At 33.5% G+C, this 18,706-nt stretch overlaps 1 protein-coding gene across 5 annotated transcripts in view; it reads right to left on the reverse strand.

The window, feature by feature from the left end:
• Positions 1-18,706, reverse strand: part of EIPR1 (EARP complex and GARP complex interacting protein 1) — a 216,551-nt gene that overhangs the window by 76,985 nt on the left and 120,860 nt on the right. The gene's annotated exons all lie outside the window — the stretch shown is intronic.

Raw genomic sequence — 18,706 nt, forward strand, 5'->3', positions numbered from 1 at the left:
TAATTTCAACTAACCAACCAATCAATGTTTATCTATTTGAAAAGCACTGTGCCATGAATTATGAAGCATAGAAAGACATTTCTTGACTTCAATAAACCATACCCTGTAGTACTAAGTTCTAAAACTATTTGGTAAGGACACATCTAATTAAATTTTACATTGTAGTTATGACAGAATAAATGTTTAGGAACAGCAATAGCAACTTTCAACCCTCTGATGCCAATGTTCCCATTTTAATTCAGAAAACTCAGATTTCTGCCTATATCAGGAATAGATTTTGGTGTGCTTTGTGAATTTCAATTAGACACCTTTGATTGCAGATGTGTTAACTCAAAGAAATTTGACTAAGGCTGAAAAAAAGTATCAGAATAACTAGAAAGAGATTGGCTTATCATGAAATGCCAAAAACAAAGCAAATACATAAAACTTATCCCTCCCCCAAAGGGCAGAGATTATACTCTATCTTAACTAAAACTCAGATTATAAACATCCAATCTGAAAAGTAATAGAACACTGTGAGAACTGAATTGTGGTTATCACCCCAAATGAATAAGTACTCATGCCAGAGTGCAAAACAACAGAAAACATAGGGTAGAAATTATTTTAGGAAAAAAAAAAAGCTCTCATATGAGAGAAATCACAAGTGGCCAGGCCAGGTAGTATTCCCAAGTACAAATAAAGTTTATACTAGTACTTGATAGCTAACATTTATATAGTGCTTTCAGGCTTATAAAGGGTTTGACAATATCTTGTTTAATCCTCTGTTGGTAGGTGATAGTATCTTAATTTTATGTATGAAAAAACTGAGAGTGACAGAGGTTAAGAAACTTGTCCAGGGTCACACAATTAGCAGGTTATTCAAGGCAGGATTTAATTCAGTTCTTCTTGATTCCACCTAGTACTCTATGCATCAGGTCACCTAGAGACTGAGATAAATATTCAATCAAATCCTTACACCAAATCCGTATACCTTACACTAGAAGATTCTGGCTCAGGTATTCATATTTTTCATTTATACATAATAAAAATGAATATGCACATATATCCTTATCTTCATCAACCTCCAGTCTTTGCTTTTTAATCAGGTCAAAATGCAATTAAGTTATCTTTTTTAACCTACTAATTACTATCATTTTCTTCAAAGACATTATCCTCCTGTCCAACCTAAATGACCTCCTTTGGATTCCAAATCCAAAACTCTGTGCGTGCCTTGACTATGTGATGTCTCTTACCTGACACTTCACTCCTATTCACTTAGGCTCCAAACAATTTTTTTCATTTGTTTCTCCTATTCCCAACTCTAAGCAGCCAATGTTGACAATTATATTCTACTTCAGAGCAATCAATCTAATTCCCCCCATTCCCTTTGAGGATCACTGTCAATTCTACTTCCTCATAAAATGAAAGAAAGAAATGGAGGTTGCCTTGACATAATCAAATAACCCCAAAATAAAAATGCAAACAAGAAAATAAGTCCATTACATTAAATAATCTACATGCAGCTAACTTGTCTTCTTTGGATCATAATTAACTTGAAACCACTGACTATGCTTCCTGTGAATAAGTGAACCAGAAAAAATTTATTTTAAAAAACTATGTGCCAAGCATTTTGTTAAATGGCAGGAGTATAAATATAAAACTGAGAAACTTCCTGCTATTGAGGAGCTCATACTCTAGGGGAGACAAGAGATAAACTAGGGTGTGAATGGCAAAGGGTCCTTAGGATACAGCAATAAGACAGATGTTAATGTGTACAGGTCTGGGTGGTTTAGTAGTAGGACAGATACTAAGATCCTGTATTTCTCCATCTCAATGGAAGGACTGTAATTGATGACTCCCAGTTCATTGATTTATGTGTAGTTTTTCCATTCCACAGCTACGAGAAAGAGGAGGAACGGGAAATTTGTAGGAAGGTTGGGGGAAAAAGCAAGATCCCAGTATGCTCTGAGAATGGGGCTGTGACAGTGGAGAAAGGGCTGTTCTGTAATAATGACTCTGAGTTCTGAACTTAAGATATATATAAGGATGATGGTGCACTTGATACAAAAACTGTAAAGCACTAGATTAAAGAGTCATATTACATAAATAAAAAATAAAGATATAAAGAAATGAACATCACTTAAAATTATCAATGTTATCCGAAAATAAAAACAATTGTTCTGACTGAGCACTTTTAGAATAGGAGTTCTTAATCTTTTTTTCTGTCTTGGACCATTTAGCAATCTAGTAAAAACCTATAGACTCCTGGGGTGGCTAGGTGGTGTAGTGGATAAAGCACCAGTCAGGAGTACCTGGGTTCAAATCCGGTCTCAGACACTTAACAATTGCCTAGCTGTGTGGCCTTGGGCAAGCCACTTAACCCCATTTGCCTTTCAAAAAAAAAAAACCTAAAAAAAAATCTTAAAAAAAAAAACCTATAGACTCCTTTTCGGAATAAAGTTTCTAATATATCAAGTAAAATTACAAAGAAGGGGGCAGCTAGGTGACACAGTGGATAGAGCACTGGCCTTGGAGTCAGGAGTACCTGAGTTCAAATCCGGCCTTAGACAGTAAACACTTAATAATTACCTAGCTATGTGGCCTTGGGCAAGCCACTTAACCCCATTGTCTTGAGAAATCTAAAAAATAAAAATAAAAATAAAATAAAATAAAAACATTTATCCTGAAATATAGTAAATATTTTTGATTTAAAAAATGTAAAGACAAGTTTATGGATCTTAAGTTAAGAATTACTTCCCTTAGAGATATGTGTGCATACATACATACATACATACATGTATATATGTATAAGCATAATACACATATATATTCATATATACATTTATATACACATACTTGCTTATTATACATTCATAAATTTATAAATTTATATACATCTAAATTTATAAAGTGAATATGATTACTTTAACCCACTGTTTTGAAGGGTCAATGGACCCAGGCTATCCTGTTTAAGACTAGAGTATGGCTTTTCCTAAGGGGTAGGGAGAGGAATAGTAATGGTGATAGTACAGTGGTAGCCTCTAACCTCAATGACTTACTATTCAAAAAATTTCAATATCCCTCTAGATTTCTCACATTAATGATGATAGTACAGTGGGAGCCTCTAACCTCAATGACTTACCATTCAAATAATTTCAATATCCCTCTAGATTCCTCACATTTTTGGAAGTAATGGTTATAGTTCCTATAATTTGAGAGTAAGTTATAAGTAGAATGAAAATGTTTTAAGATGCTTTGATACTCCATAGCATCCATACTTACATCTAATCTTTGAATTTTCATAACAATTTTGGCATAAAGTCCTTAAAATCTTATGACACCCCAGCCCCACCAGGAACAATGCTGAAATTAGAAGACTTAAGGTTTGAAGACCCAACTCTAATATTTTTGAATGTACTATCTGATCTCATCATGTTTACTTCTTTGAACCTCAACTTTCTCTTTGTAAAATGGAAATAATGTTTGAGGTACATACCGATAAGATCTTTGTGAGACAAATGTTGGTAAATGTGAAATTAGTACTATTATTATTACAAGGCTGAAGTGACCCTGGATGGACACTCTGGGAAACCCTCCAGTCACTAATGGACATGCATTAGTGAGTTAAAATGAGACCCTAATGCTGCAAATATCAAATCAAATTTGTACTCTTGTTCAATTTGCCACATCTTAAGTAAACTTAATAAAATAGGGAATAAAAAAATCATATATGAATATATAATTTAGTCAGTTCCCATCTAAGAAAAATACTTTTAAGTTACTTGACCTTTTTCTAAAGTCTCCAAATAAAAATTGAAAAGACAAAAGGAACTCTGATTAGATCTTTTCCTCATTAGAAAGAAAATTATAAATAACTTCGATATCAACCACATCTTGGGGCAGCTAGGACAGAGCACCTGCCCTGGAGTCAGGAGGACCTGAGTTCAAATCAGACCTCAGACACTTAATAATTACCTAGCTGTGTGGCCTTGGGCAAGCCGCTTAACGCCATTTGCCTTGCAAAAAAAAAAAAAAAAAAGAGGACAGCTAGGAAAAAAAATGCCTAGAGCTGAAAGATAGAGTACTTTGTTATGGCCTAAAAGGGGGGGGGGGGGGGGATCAGAAAGATAGAATAAGCCAAAGTTATAAGGATTTTGAGTGAAAAAGAACATATTTGTATTTACTCCTAGTGGCACCAGGTAGTCACTGAACCCTACTGAGTAGGGGAGGTGACATTAGTAGACTTTTGCCTTAGGAAAAATCACTTTAGTGGGTGAATGAAGAATGACCTGGAGTGGAAAGAGACTTGAAAGCAGGCAAATCTACCAGCAGTCTGAGAAGTTTTAGGATAACCCTCTTGGTACAAATTTCTGAATTGAGGAGCAATAGGGAAAGAAAAAGATAGGCAATGGTAGGTTTGGTACTGAGTTTATCACTTTGTCGTATTTAGTTGAATGAACTTGGACAAGAGACTTCATCTAATTGTGTTTCAGTTTCCTTATCTCTAAAATAAGATAGCCGGACTCAATTTCTAACATCACCTCCAGGCCTAAGAATTTATCATTCTAAGATAGGTATTTATCAAAAATAAGTTAATTCACTAAGTAAATATGGACAATGTTTGGCTAAAGAGGGTGAACAGAAAGCAACTGACTAATGCCAAGTGATAGTCAAACAATTCAATAAGTACTCATTAAGTACTTACTGCATACAGAATACACCGAGGAGAGATACAAAGTTTCATAGGACACAGTTCTACCTTTACGAAGCTTATCAAAAAAGAAAAAGATTAAAAAATGAATATTGGAAATTATTTCTAAATATAACTGGAAAAATAAAATACTATAAAGATTTTTAAAAAGAAAATAAAATACAGACAACTGTAAGACACAAATATATAAAATAAATTTGTTAGAAAGTTGTAGGGGCAGCTAGGTGGCACAATAGATAGAGCACCTACCCTGGAGTCAAGAGGACCTGAGTTCAAATTTAATCTCAGACACTTAATAATTACCTAGCTGTGTGACCTTGGGCAAGTCACTTAACCCCACTGCCTTGCAAAAAGAAAAAAAATAAAGTTGTAGAATAAGTAGTGCATAAGGTTCAAAAGTGGAAGTTTCCCATAAAGACATCTGGAAAGGTTTAATTAAATAAGTGAGTATTTTATTTAGGTTGCTTCATGGACAAATTTGGCAATATGGTCAAACTTATGAAAACACTTTTTGTCCGAATAATGTTTTTTTAATAGCACAGAATGAAATATACAGTATTACAAAGAATAAAAATTATATTGGAAAAATGACTGTTGCTGCTGTTGTTGAGTCATCTTTTCAGTTGTGTCTGATTCTTCATGACCCAATTTGAGGTTTTCTTGGCAAAGATACATACTGGAATGGTCTGCCATTTTCTTCTCTAGTTAATTTTACAGATGAGGAACTGAGGGACAAACAGGGTTTTAACTGATTTGCCCAAGGTCACACAACTACCAAGTGTCTGAGGCTACATTTGAACCCAAGAAGATAAGTCTTCCATATGCTGTGCTTAGCACCCTATTTACTGAACTTCTTAGCTGCTCACTGAAACAATTATCAAAATAATTTTAAAATATATTCATGAACCCCAATTTAAAAACCTCTGCTTTAAAAAATGTGAGGAATGAACTAAATAAGGTCCAAGTATACAGAAAAGGTTGAGCCAAAACCCAGAAACGAAAAAATATAGGGTGTTTTTAGAGGAAAGAAGCTAAAGTGTGTACTAGTTAAAATAATATGTGAGGCTAGAAAAAAATCAAGGTTTCACCAGACTGTGAAGAGCCTTAAGTATCTGGCAAAAAGAACATAAACTTCACTCAGCACATCCAATATTTTAGACCAGAGGAGTACATGATCAAATTTATGATAAGGATTGGGGTTGGCAACAAAAAAAAAAAAAGGATAAATTGAGAGGGCAAGGCAAGGAAGGAAGAGATTAGAGAAAGAAAGATTGATTAGAAGGAAAATGCAATTGTCCCAGAAGATGGTGAGGTGGGATGATAACAATGGGAATAAAAAAGAAAGAGGAAGATATTAGAGACATTCTGTAGGTAGAATTGATAGAACGCAGTGGAAAGAAACAAGCTTTTATTCAGTACCTACTATGTAAAAGTCACTGTACTGGTTTGAAACTTAACATCAAAAAAAAAAAAAACTCAAATTGAGCTATTGGTCCCATCGCTTTCTTTAAACAGAGGAAGAAGAAATGGAAGAAGTATGAGATTTTATATTCTTAGGTCAAAAGGGTAGACTGGAATTTCAAAATAACAGTCAAGTTAAAGATATCAATGCACTAGGAAAGAGGGAACCAATTGAAATTGTTCAAAAATGGAACTATGCATTAAATCCTGTTAAGTGATTTGCCCAAGGTACAAAGCTAATATACGTCAAATTCAGATCTTTCTTACACCAAGGCCTGGCTGTTCAAACACTATGTCATGCTGCTTCTCTTGCAGATATTAACCCTATTTTAACAATAACAAAACAAAAATTCTGAAAGGCTAAAGTGACTAGTCTTCTGACTCCAGGACCAGTGTGTCACCTAGTCACACAGTATCTGTGGATTGGTAAAATAGCTTCCTCATCATTTTTTTTCTGTCAGAAACTTACTAGTTGTGTGACCCTAGGCAAGTCATTTAATTTTTGTGGGCCTCCGTTTCCTCAACTACAAAATGTAGATAGTACTGTCACCAGATTCTCAGGGATGTTGGAACACTAAATAAAATATGTGCCTGGCACTGGAAAAGGTATATCAACACTTATCCCCTTCCCTTATAATTGTTAAAGGTTTATTAAGTGCTGAGTCTCATACCAACCCCATGAGTATGTCCTCGGAGTATTATAAAACTCATTTTAGACATAAAGAAATTGAAGTTGTGAGATAAACATGACTTTTTTCAGGGTTAACAGTCAGATATAGAATTCAAATTCAGGCCCTCTTTCAAGTCTTTTTTCCATTATCTGACACTGGTTATTTGAATCTAATGATTAGGACATTGAAAGAATTTTAAAATATCATCAATCAGAGTCAGAGATTAGATACTTATGTGTGACTGTCACACATTTGAGGGTTACATGTGTAAGTCAAGAAAACAAGATTAACAACACTCTAGAGCTCTGCAGTTGGATTCAATAAAATACAGGACTACTTTTTTTTTTCTACTTAGGATTTAAGAATACTTGCTTCACTATTAAAATTGATATACATTTAAATTTTAATTTTAACCAGGATCCTGGCTTCTTCTGTAATCTTCCATCCAGAGAAGCAATAGAGGAGAAAGAATACTGGTCTTAAGAGAAAAGCACTGGGTTCATTTTCTTCTGTCAATTAATTGTAAACCTCATACAAGTTAAATAACTTGTCTTATAAACCATTAAGTTTAAAGAAGGCAGGGACATGTCTGATCTAAACTTCATATCTTTCTCAACTCTGAGCACACACCGAATAAATATTTGTTTAGCTGAACACAGTCCTTGGCACATAATTGGTGCTTAATAAATATTTATTGATCAGCTTAACTGTCTGTAATATGATGTACAACAGAAAAGTTTTGGACTAGTAATTAGAAGACCATTTTTCAAGTTTCCACTCTGGCAATAACTAGCTGTATGGCCTTGAGAAAGTTTTTTCACATATGTGAATCCAAGTTTTCTGATCTATAAAATGAGGGTGGATTGCTATTGTTCAGTCATTCAATCATAACTAAATCTTCATGATCCCATGGTTGTTAAGCAAGCCATTGTCACATCAATACTATTCCATGGGGTTTTCTTGGCAAGGATGCCAGAGTTGTCTGACATTTACTTCTCCAGTGGATTAAGGCGAACATGTTAAGCGACCTGCTCAGGGTCACACAGTTAGGTGTCTGAAGCCAAATTTAAATTCAGAAATTCCTGATATCAGGCCCAGTAGTCTGTCCATTGAGTGGATTAGTGTCTTCTAACTTCAACATTGTATGATCCTAAGTATTATAAAATCTTTTACACTCTCATTTATTTCATGCATCTTAACTCAAATTAAGTTGACAAAATCCTTATGATTTTAAAGATGGAAGGGCTTTAGAAATCATTATGGTCATCATACTCATTTTATATATAGGAAAACTGAAGACTAGAGAAGTTAAATAATTTGAGTGAAAAGCTCTTCTGAATTCAAATCCAGGGTTATAAAGTATAAATTACTAAATTTTGAACTTAAGTTCATTTGGACACTGCCACTTATTTTTTTATCTATAATTGTAAAAAGATAATAAGAAAAAGAAAATAAAAGTAAAATTAATAGATTTTAAGCTTTAAGCTGCAAGGGTTGCCCATAAAGTGTACTACTCTGGATTACTAGTCAAAAGATGCAGTCAAATTGAAAGGAGATTAGAGAACCTTTTATCAATATGAATTGCATCTACAGTAGGCTACAGCTAAAGAAGCTTTGAGGTATAATCTGATCACTTGCTGTACTAGCTGTAATACTTCTGTATATTAAAAATCTAGTGGTTATTTTTAGAGAGTCCAGGCACTTACAAAAATCAGATACAGGCCATAGAATCTAAGTACAATGGCATCTGATTAGTTGGGGTCTGAGCTAAAACATCAGTGAATGAATGAATACAGGAATGTCTCATTTTATGCAATAGGCATAGGTTTAAAGAATAAAATGATTTTCCCCCACTCTAAATCAAATCATTTTTTTCAAATTCCCTAGAAGCTTCAATATAAAGAGAATCTAACTGAAAAAGCTTTAGTAAAGCAAAAGATCCTTTTGCTATATTAGTGGCATTTGAGTCGGGACCTGAAAGATCTATAGGATAGCAAGAGCTAAACAGATATCGAAGGGTGGGATAGGGTGGAAAAGATGAAGAGGAAGATGTGCATTTCAGGTACAACCAAAAGTACAGCAGTAGGAAGTTATAGGATACCATGGGAAAGAGTTCAATTTGGTAGAAATATGTATGAGATAAAGTTGGAAAAAGGTGGGCAGAAAAACTCAGAGATCCTTAAAATCCTTGATCATACTTTCAAACTATTGTACTATTATTTCTCTTCATTTTATATGCACAAAAAAGGTAGCCTCCAATTGAAGTTTAATAGCTTAAGATCTTTTAACTGCCAAATCTAATGGTCTTTCTGAATTTTCATTTTTCTGGATTCCTTGGAAGCCAGCATATCTTCTCCTGGATACTAGCTTTTCAAGCCACTGCACTCTCTTGATTCTGCTACTTGTCTGATTGGCCCATCTTCATTAGCTTTTCTGGATAATCAACTGTGTCCCAGTCATACCTCAGGTTTATCCCAAGGTACATTCTTCTTCTCTTCTCATTCCTGGTGATCTCATAAATTCCCATATGTTTATCCTTACATAGAAAGTGCACAGATTTAAATATCCAGTTTCTTTCTGGATATTTAGTCCAGTATCATCAACTGCCCCTTATGTATTTTGACCTATTGGTAAACAACTCAATTTCAACATTTCTAAAACAGAAGTAATCCAATGAAACTTTCCCTTCAAACCTACCCTTCTTCCATTTCACAAGGTCACCACAGTTCTCCTAATCACCTTGACTCAACTCCTTAGAATCATCCTCAATTGCCCACTTTTCCTCACTTCATATAGCCAATCAAGTGTCAAGTCTTCTCAATTCTATCTCCAAAACAACTCCCATAGCCATCAATCTTAATCATAAGGTCACCACCCTTGTTCAGGCTCTACTACCTTTCTCTCAGACTACTGAAATGGTCTCCTAATTAGTCTTTTTGTTTCATCTCCTTCCTCTCCCATCTATCCTTTAGCCATCCATCAAAGCTCTATTTCTAAATCATAGTGCTGACCATGCCACATCCCTTACTCAATAAAACTACTATTTGTAGAATCAATTAAAAACTCTTCTCTGATACTTAAAAGCCATTGACAATCTGGTCTCAACTAGCTTTTCAAGTCTTATTCTGCATTACTCTCCACATTATTTTTAAATCCAATGAAAATTATTTTCTTTTTAGGTTTTTTGCAAGGCAAATGGGGTTAAGTGGCTTGCCCAAGGCCACACAGCTAGGTAATTATTAAGTATCTCTGAGACCGGATTTGAACCCAGGTACTCCTGACTCCAAGGCCAGTGCTTTATCCACTACGCCACCTAGCTGCCCAATGAAAATTATTTTCCTGCTGCTCCTGACATATGACATTCTACCTTCCATCTCCATGCCTTATATAGGTTATCACCAATGTTTGGATCTATATTTACAAGCATATTAAAATTATAATTATAGCAAAGAAACTAAAACAAAGTAGGTATCCATCAATTGAGGGATGAGACTGAACAAACTTCATTCCATACAACTGGAATGTTATTGAGCCATAAGATAAATCTGAAGAGTCAATAAAATTTGAAAGACCTATATGAATTTATGCAAGGGAAATATAAATACACATTCTCCAGTAGAATGTAAGCTCTTGAAGGGCAGGAACTACTCTGATTTTTGACTTCTCATCCCTAGCATGCAACACAGTGCTCTGAATATGCTAGATAGTGATAGTAAGTGCCTTAAATTTAATTTAACTGACCTGATCTGAACTCTGAAAGGAAGATTCTCTTGTGACAGGCAAATAGATAGATAGATAGATAGATAGATAGATAGATAGATAGATAGATAGATGGATAGATAAGGTTTCCAGTTATTCCAATGGGAATAACTTGTATAAATGAAGGTGTCAATGGATGTTGAATTTGGGGAATGGACAGAAATCTAGTTTTGTAAGGATGTAAATGTAATGACAACTAATGACATTTATGTGCTACTTTAAAGTTTACAAAGTACTTTACATGCATTGTCAGACTTGAACTTCCCATCAACCCTCTAAAGAAGGTACAATATATTATTATACATATTTACAGTAAAGAAACTAAGATTGATAGGTTAGGTGACTTGCTGTTTGTCATAAGGCCAGTAAATACCAGATGGGATTTGAACTCAGGTGCTCCTGACCCTAGGGCTTTATATGAAGTAAACCTTCCAACTATGTTAGAAAAGAATTATTCATGTGAATATAATCTTTGATCCACCTATAAAATATTTTTAAACTACTCAGAGAAAGAAAAAAGTTTATTAGTTATACAAATAGAGAAATTGTATTGCTACTTTATTATAATTAATAATAATTGTAATTAATAATAATTAAAGTTTGGGGTGGGGGGTTGGCAAGGCAATTGCATTAAGTGACTTGTCCAAGGTCACACAGCTAGGTAATTATTAAGTTTCTGAATCCGGATTTGAACTCAGATCCTCCTGATATACCAGGGCCAGGGCTCTATCCACTAAGCCACCTAGCTGCCCTTCATTAATATATTTTAAAAAAAACTATTATTAGAAGTTCATGATTTCATTTGCATTAATCTTTTATGTTCTTTGTCTGAAATGTTGATAATTAAATTTAAATTTATAATAAAATAGAACATATGTATAATAAATATAAGTAAATACATTCATATAAAATATATTTATCAAAACTTTTTTTAAATGAAAGTTAGGTTGAAGTCAGATCATGGAAAGTTTTAAATGATAATATTTTCTTAAATAAAAGAAAACTGTAAAGTCATTTATTGAGCACCATTTGCCAGTATTTTTATGTAAAAAAATTTACAGTGGCCTAACTTCAGTTTTTTTTTCTTTTACCTCAATCTTGTACAATGAAGTAACTCAAATGCTAAAAAGACTAGTCTTACATATTTGGGGTGGCATAAAAGAATAAAGAAGGAAAACCATATACATTAAGAGCAAAGAAGATTATATAAAACATAGGTGGATTTACCCATTGACATTTATAGATATGAAAATAGTACTTCCCAAATGTCTACATCTACAGGAGAACATTAAAGTTCCAGCAAATGAGAATCAGATTACAGTATAAAAATTGAACCTTCTATTAGTAAAACAAGATGAGACCTCCTCCTAACTTTTGTAAATCTGAAAATCTAAGTTTTCTCTCTTTGAAAATCTAACTCAAAGTCAGTCAATTTTTAGCTTTAGTTTTAATATGCAAGCAAGTTATGGAAGCTCCTGCTCATGCTTCTAACCTAGGATTACAATTTTTCAAAAAAGTATAACATCAGTAAGCAAGTTCTAGGATTTTTCAGGGTTCTGTTAGTATTTTCTTTTTTCATAAGTACTGGCACAGAGGAGTTGGGTTTTTTTCCTAACCTCTGAAAATTTGTCTATTAGTTTACAGACAATGAAAATTTTTAGAAAAAGTCTGCTTGCTTTTGTTTTTTTAATCTCCGTGAAAATTTGAAGCTGTTTTCACATTATGCATCATTTTAAAGAACCTTTGATGCCACAGGTATGATGCTTAACACCTTCTTAAAGAAACTAGAACAGATTCTGAACAGTTCTTCATTCCTCACAATCATAAACACTCAAATAAAGTTTTAAAGAGCCTAAAAATCATTTTTCATTCCAAAGCAGTTAATGTTTAGAAATCTTAATCCAGCAAATTTTCTGTACCTTTTGGTTCCAAGATTCTCTACTAGTGAATAATAACAGGAAATGGTTGCAACTTTTAAGTGGATATACAATTAATTGCAAAATAAGGTTTTTATTAATAAGTTGAGTCTTCATGAATTCCAAAATTCTACATAGACACAAAATTTTCTCAGACAGGTAACCTTTTGCATAGATGAGCAAAACATTTGTTCAGAAGATGTTCCTTTTTAGACTGTGAGATTCTCATCAAGAGTGGAGACTGGGATCCTTCCTTGGATCCTGAGAGCTTAGCATAGTGCCTGACACAAAAGGCAATAAATGTTTATTGGTTGACTAATCAGTATTTATAAGTGTTTCTTTCATGTGCAGGAAATTAATAATGCCCTCTTCTATGATAAATTAAACAAATGTCAAAGCTTATTTTTATTTATTCAAAGTTACTAGAAATGTTTATAAAAAACACAAATAAAACAAAACCTTATAAAACAAATACCTACTTTAAAAATACCTTTCAAACTCAACTCTTATGAAACTATAGATGATTTCTCAAACTTCTAATAAATCAAAGATTAGGATCAATAGCAAGAATTTTTAATAAGAATATGTATAACTTATATATGTATATAGAAATGGAACATGCTGTCCCAAAAGTTTTAGTGCAACTTAAAGCATTACTAGCTGTACTAAGACTTTGAGGATACCCTGCATATATAATATTCAGAATGTTTCATAAGTATATGAGTTTTACATATAAGTATATATGAAGCTATATAAACATTATAAGTATATTTTTCATATATGAATGTGTTATTGTATATAGGCACATATGCATATATAGATATAGAACTAAATTTATATCTAATATGAAACATCTAGACAGGAATCCAGGTGATTATATGAAAATCTGTCACATTTCTTTCTTGTGCCAGTACTGAATTAGCTTCATTGGAATCTTCATACTTCATCAGAAACATGAGATCCCAAAATTGTCTATAACACCAATTATCCTTTCTGAAGCTAGCGGAATGTCACTTGGTTTGCTAGTAGATTCGATATTATTTTCCTTTGGATTTTGTTTGGGTTTCATGATTTTATTTATCAGTCTTTTAAGAATTAAAAAATATTTCAATGAACTCTATAAAAACCATGTATCTTTTTCAAATTTTCACATATTGTCAGCATCTATAAATACTTCCTATCTTAAAAAAAAATTCAAATTTCCCATTTACTACTTGTTGGCCTAGTCATTTTATAACCTAAAACTCATCTGGTTCTGCTTCCTCCCGGTTTGATCTGCTTAACTTTTATTCAGTCTTGGCTATCCCCTTAAATAATCATCTAAAGAGTTTTGTTTTGTTTTTTAATTCAAATTTCTTTTATTTTCAGTTCCAGGTTCTATTGCTCGCTCTTTCCCCTCTCCCAAACACATTGAAAAGAAATGCAAAACTCACTACAATTATGTATGGTCATGCAAACAATTTCCATATTAATCATATTCCAAAAATGTATAGAAAAAGAAAGGAAAATATGCTTCTGTCTGCATTCTGAATGCATTACTTCTCTATATAGAAGTAGACAACATGTTTCAACATGAGTGTTTTGAAATTGTGGCTGGTTATTGTACTAACCAGTTATTTGATTGCATCATTGTAAAAATTGTTCTCCTGGTTCTACTTACTTCCCTTTGCATCAGTTCATATAAATTTTTCCAGGTTTTGTGAAACCATCTCCTTCAACAATTCTTATAACATCATATTCATATACAATAAAATGTTCAGTTATTTCCCAACTGATATGCATCCCCTCGGTTTCTAATTCTTTGTCACCACAAAAAGAGCTGGTTTAATTTCTTTAGAACATATGGTTTCTTTTTCTCTTTCTTTGATCTCTTGGGGCATAACCTAAGGAATCTGTATTGTATGCTATTAACAATAGGGTGTCATTGAATATGTTTGAGTCAAACAGTAAGCCAAATCTAAGCTTTTTTAAGATAATTTTAGACACTAGATAGAAGACAGATTGAAGGTGAGAGGAATTTAAAGCACGATAACCAAATAAAATGATCTTATACTAATAATATAGGTGATTAGTGATGACAGTTAAGTAAGGACAGTGATTATGTCAGCAGAAAGAATGGGACAGATATTAGATGTGTAGTGGAAATAGAGCAGATATGATTAGGCAACTAACTGCAAGGAGTTTAAATAATTAAAAGAGAATATGGAGTTTGAAGTTTTACGGGACATACAGATGGAGATATCTGATAGAAAAGTTTGTCATACAAATAAAAATAAGCAATGTAGATTTGGGAATCCTCTACATAGAGACAACAATTTTATTAATGGACTTAGGTGGAGTAGCTAGGTGGTGCAATGGATAGAGCACAGGCCCTGGAGTCAGGAGTACCTGATTTCAAATCCAGCCTCAGACACTTAATAATTACTTAGCTATGTGGCCTTGGGCAAGCCACTTATAACCCCATTTGCCTTGCAAAAACCTAAAAAAATTAATAATAATAATAATAATAATTATTATTATTATTATTATGGAATTAGGAGAGTACCATGAGAGAGAAGACAAAAAAAAAAAGACAAACTTAATGGAGAATAAGGGTGAGGAGGAAGAGAAACTAGAAGAGGACATTAAAGAAGAAATTATTAGAGAATAAAAACTAGTACAGGAAAAAGAACACTATCTAGAATTTGAGATCCTGGAATTAAGTTTCAGCTTTGTCACTTATTATTGGCTAATGTGACTGAACACAAATTTCCTGTGACTCAATTTTCTCATCTGTCAAATGGGACTAACAAGGTTACTGTAGGAAAGTGCTTAGTAAATCTTAAAATATCTATATGTGACCTACTGGGATTAGCTAACCTAGTACAATCAAGCAATATAACATATAAAAAACATTCTGTAAACTATAAATGATATACATATATGAGCTTGAGAAGAAAATCTGGAAAAGATAACTCAGAAAAAGGATAGGGAGCTGATAAGTAATTATAAAATTCCTGCTAGGTAGCAATAACCTGGTAGAGTTATAAAGCAAAAATCTATCACAGGCAAAATTAGTAGGACTTTGTAACTTTTTTTTAACAGAGTCTTGCAGCTTAGGAATGACAGGCTGTCAAAGGAAAGGCAACAAGTTGTAACAGAAAAAATCTGGCCTGCAAAAAGATCTGGACTCAAATCTCAGTTCAAACACTAGCTATGTGACCTTGGATAAGTCACTAAATTTCTCTATATCACAGTTGTAAAATGTAAGAAGATTGCAAAGGCAAGAAAGAGTGAGGCTATATAATACAATTAAAAAGCCCAAAAGAGGATTTTATTTTTGATCTTAGAGGTAGTAAGGAACCAATGGGGTTTACTGAATGGAGAAGAAGGTGATATGACATATCTATACTTTAGGAAGATCAATTTGAAAGTGCAGTGGAGAATAAAGTAGAATAGTAAAAGATTTCAGAGGAGCAGACCCATGAGTAGGCTACAGCAATATTTTGGGAATGAGGTAATGAGGACCTGAACCAACCAGGTTGATTGGAGAGAAGCAGACATATACAAGAGTATATAGATGAACTGGGCAACTGATTAGATATGTGATGTCAACAAGAGAGGTCAAGGATGACACTCAAGTTGGGAGCCTAAGTGACAGGGAGGATGGTGGTACCCTCAATAGTAATAAGGAAGTTAGGAGGCAAAAAAAAAAAAAGATCAGGGAGAAATATAATGAATTAATTTTTGGACATATTGAATTTAAGGTGTTTAAATATTTTCAAATATGTGAGTTGTAGAAAGCACATCTATGAAATGGTTCCCCACCAATCCCAGAAAAATAGAACAGGGTTGATGAACAAGGAACTGGGAGAAGTAGGAGTTGAAAGGTCACAGGTCAAGATGAAAATGGATAACAAGATTTATGAAACCAGATAACATGGCATCTTGGCCTCTGTCTTTATAATACCCTCTAGTGCTCAGCAGATAATGGGTACTTAATAAGAAGTTGAAGGATTAGAAGTGAATTCAAGAAAAGTTACAGGTACCAGGATATGAAACAATAAGGAGACTGGGTCAATTTTAGAGTATAAGATTTTGGAGGTAAACAGTACAAAATGTTGTCAAAGTTTAGGGTAGGGATTCAAAGATTCAAGGACAGACAAAAAATTTCAAATTATAATGAATAATATTAATTTTTATGCACAGGAATTGTGTCTGTAAACTTGTTCTACATTTTCTGTTGGCATTCTTTCCATTAAGATTCTACTTACCATTCTTTAAATTCGAGATCAACCTGCGGGCAAGCAAGAGCTGAATGTAGAATGATCTTACATAAGTAGAGAAAGCTTTTATACTTAGTGGGGGGGTGGCAAGAGAAACAGGAAAGCAGAAATGTAGCTAATTGTCCGTAGTACTCGGATCTTTAGCTTGGGTTTTTTAAACTTGATAATTTTGAATGCAAAAACCAGTTTGCAGTAAACAGAGATGACCAAAAAATGAAAAAAAAAAACTTGAATGAGCTTGCCCTAGCAGAAGTCAGGCTCTAGCACTGATTTAATTGTCATAGAGGCACATGCTGAGGAGACAAAGAAGAGGGGGTAAGGCTGACCAATAAAATCCAAAGTCACTCCTGATCCAGAGAACTCTCAGTTACTCCTCTCTCCTAAAAGGTTAGACTCAAAGCTAATTCCAAGAGATGAATTTGAGGCAGGTTTTGGGATCCAAGTGAGTCTATTGCAGAATTTGAAATTTACTGTTTCTAAGTTCAGTGTTTTTTCTTTTATATCATGCAATCCTACAAATCGTGTATTACTTTTTCTTAAAAATGACACATAGAAAAATGAGGTGTTTTGCTACTACAGTACTACAGAGATTTATCATACATTATATAACACACACACACACACACACACACACACACACACGCACACACACACGGACAAAGTTATCCCCCAATAAAATGTAAGCTCCTTGACGGCATGGTCCATTTGATTTTGTCTTTGTATCTTCTAGGCTCGGTAAAGCATCTTGGTTCATACCAGGCATTTTATGTATTTACTGAATGCTGTTTGAGAAAAGATATAATACCACAAGCAGATATTGTAAAGGATGAGTATGATTTGGAATCTTTGAGAAATTACTCTAAATAGCCAACAACTACTGACATATAGTTTTTAAATGTAACAAACAGCCATACCCTTCATAATGCATCAAACATAATTGCAAAATAGCATCATTAATAAATTACTACATTATAAATTAACATCAACAACCTTCAATTTATTGTCATTTGTCTGTCAGTAAATCTGTAGGTAACTCAACTCAACCCTCCAGAGTTTCCAAGGACACTCATCCTATGTTCTTGCAGAGCTTAGGCCTTCTCTATCCTAAGTCATAGGATATACAACCTTATTTCCTCCTTTTCTGACCATACTCAATAATTTTCTCTTTTATATGATTTTACTTGTTTTCCTTTCTGGGACTAATTAAGTATACAATTAGTAGTAGTAGTAGTAGTAGTAGTAGTAGTAGTAGTAGTAGTAGTAGTAGTAGTAGTAGTAGTATTCAACACATACCTAACACTTAAGTAATTCTTTTCCTCATGATAATCCCGCAAAGATAAGTAAAGAGGTATAACTTAACCCCATTTTACACGTTATGAAACTGAAGTTCAAGGACAACTAACTTGTATAAGGTCACAAAGCATTTTAAACCAGGATTGATTGAAGCTGAAACTTCTGACTCTAAAACCATTATTTTTTCCACCATCTGAATACTTTCATACTTCTCTAAACAGATACAATGAAAAATATTTTCTTTTATTATTATACAAACAATAATAATATACATATAACACTTTACAATTCATAAAGCATATTATACATGTTATCATTTGTTCCTCATCAAAAAATTATGTCAAATATTCTTGACAAGAATGTCAAGTGAAATATGATAACTCATTAAGAGTTGGGAACAGCTAGGTGGTGCAGTGGATAGAGTACTGGCCCTGAAGTCAGGTGGACCTGAGTTCAAATTCAGCCACAGACAAATTACCTAGATGTGTGGCCTTGAGAAAGTCACATAACCCCACTTCTTGCAAAAATCAAGAAGAGTTAATATGAAAGGAAGAAGCAAAATTTAGCATATGAAAAAAAGGAAAGTAAACATCTCAACATAAGGCAATAATAAAAAGACATAATGATAAGGCACATTATACTTCAATGCAA

The sequence above is a fragment of the Macrotis lagotis genome, chromosome 1 (assembly GCF_037893015.1).
Source record: "Macrotis lagotis isolate mMagLag1 chromosome 1, bilby.v1.9.chrom.fasta, whole genome shotgun sequence".
Lineage (NCBI taxonomy): Eukaryota > Metazoa > Chordata > Mammalia > Peramelemorphia > Peramelidae > Macrotis > Macrotis lagotis.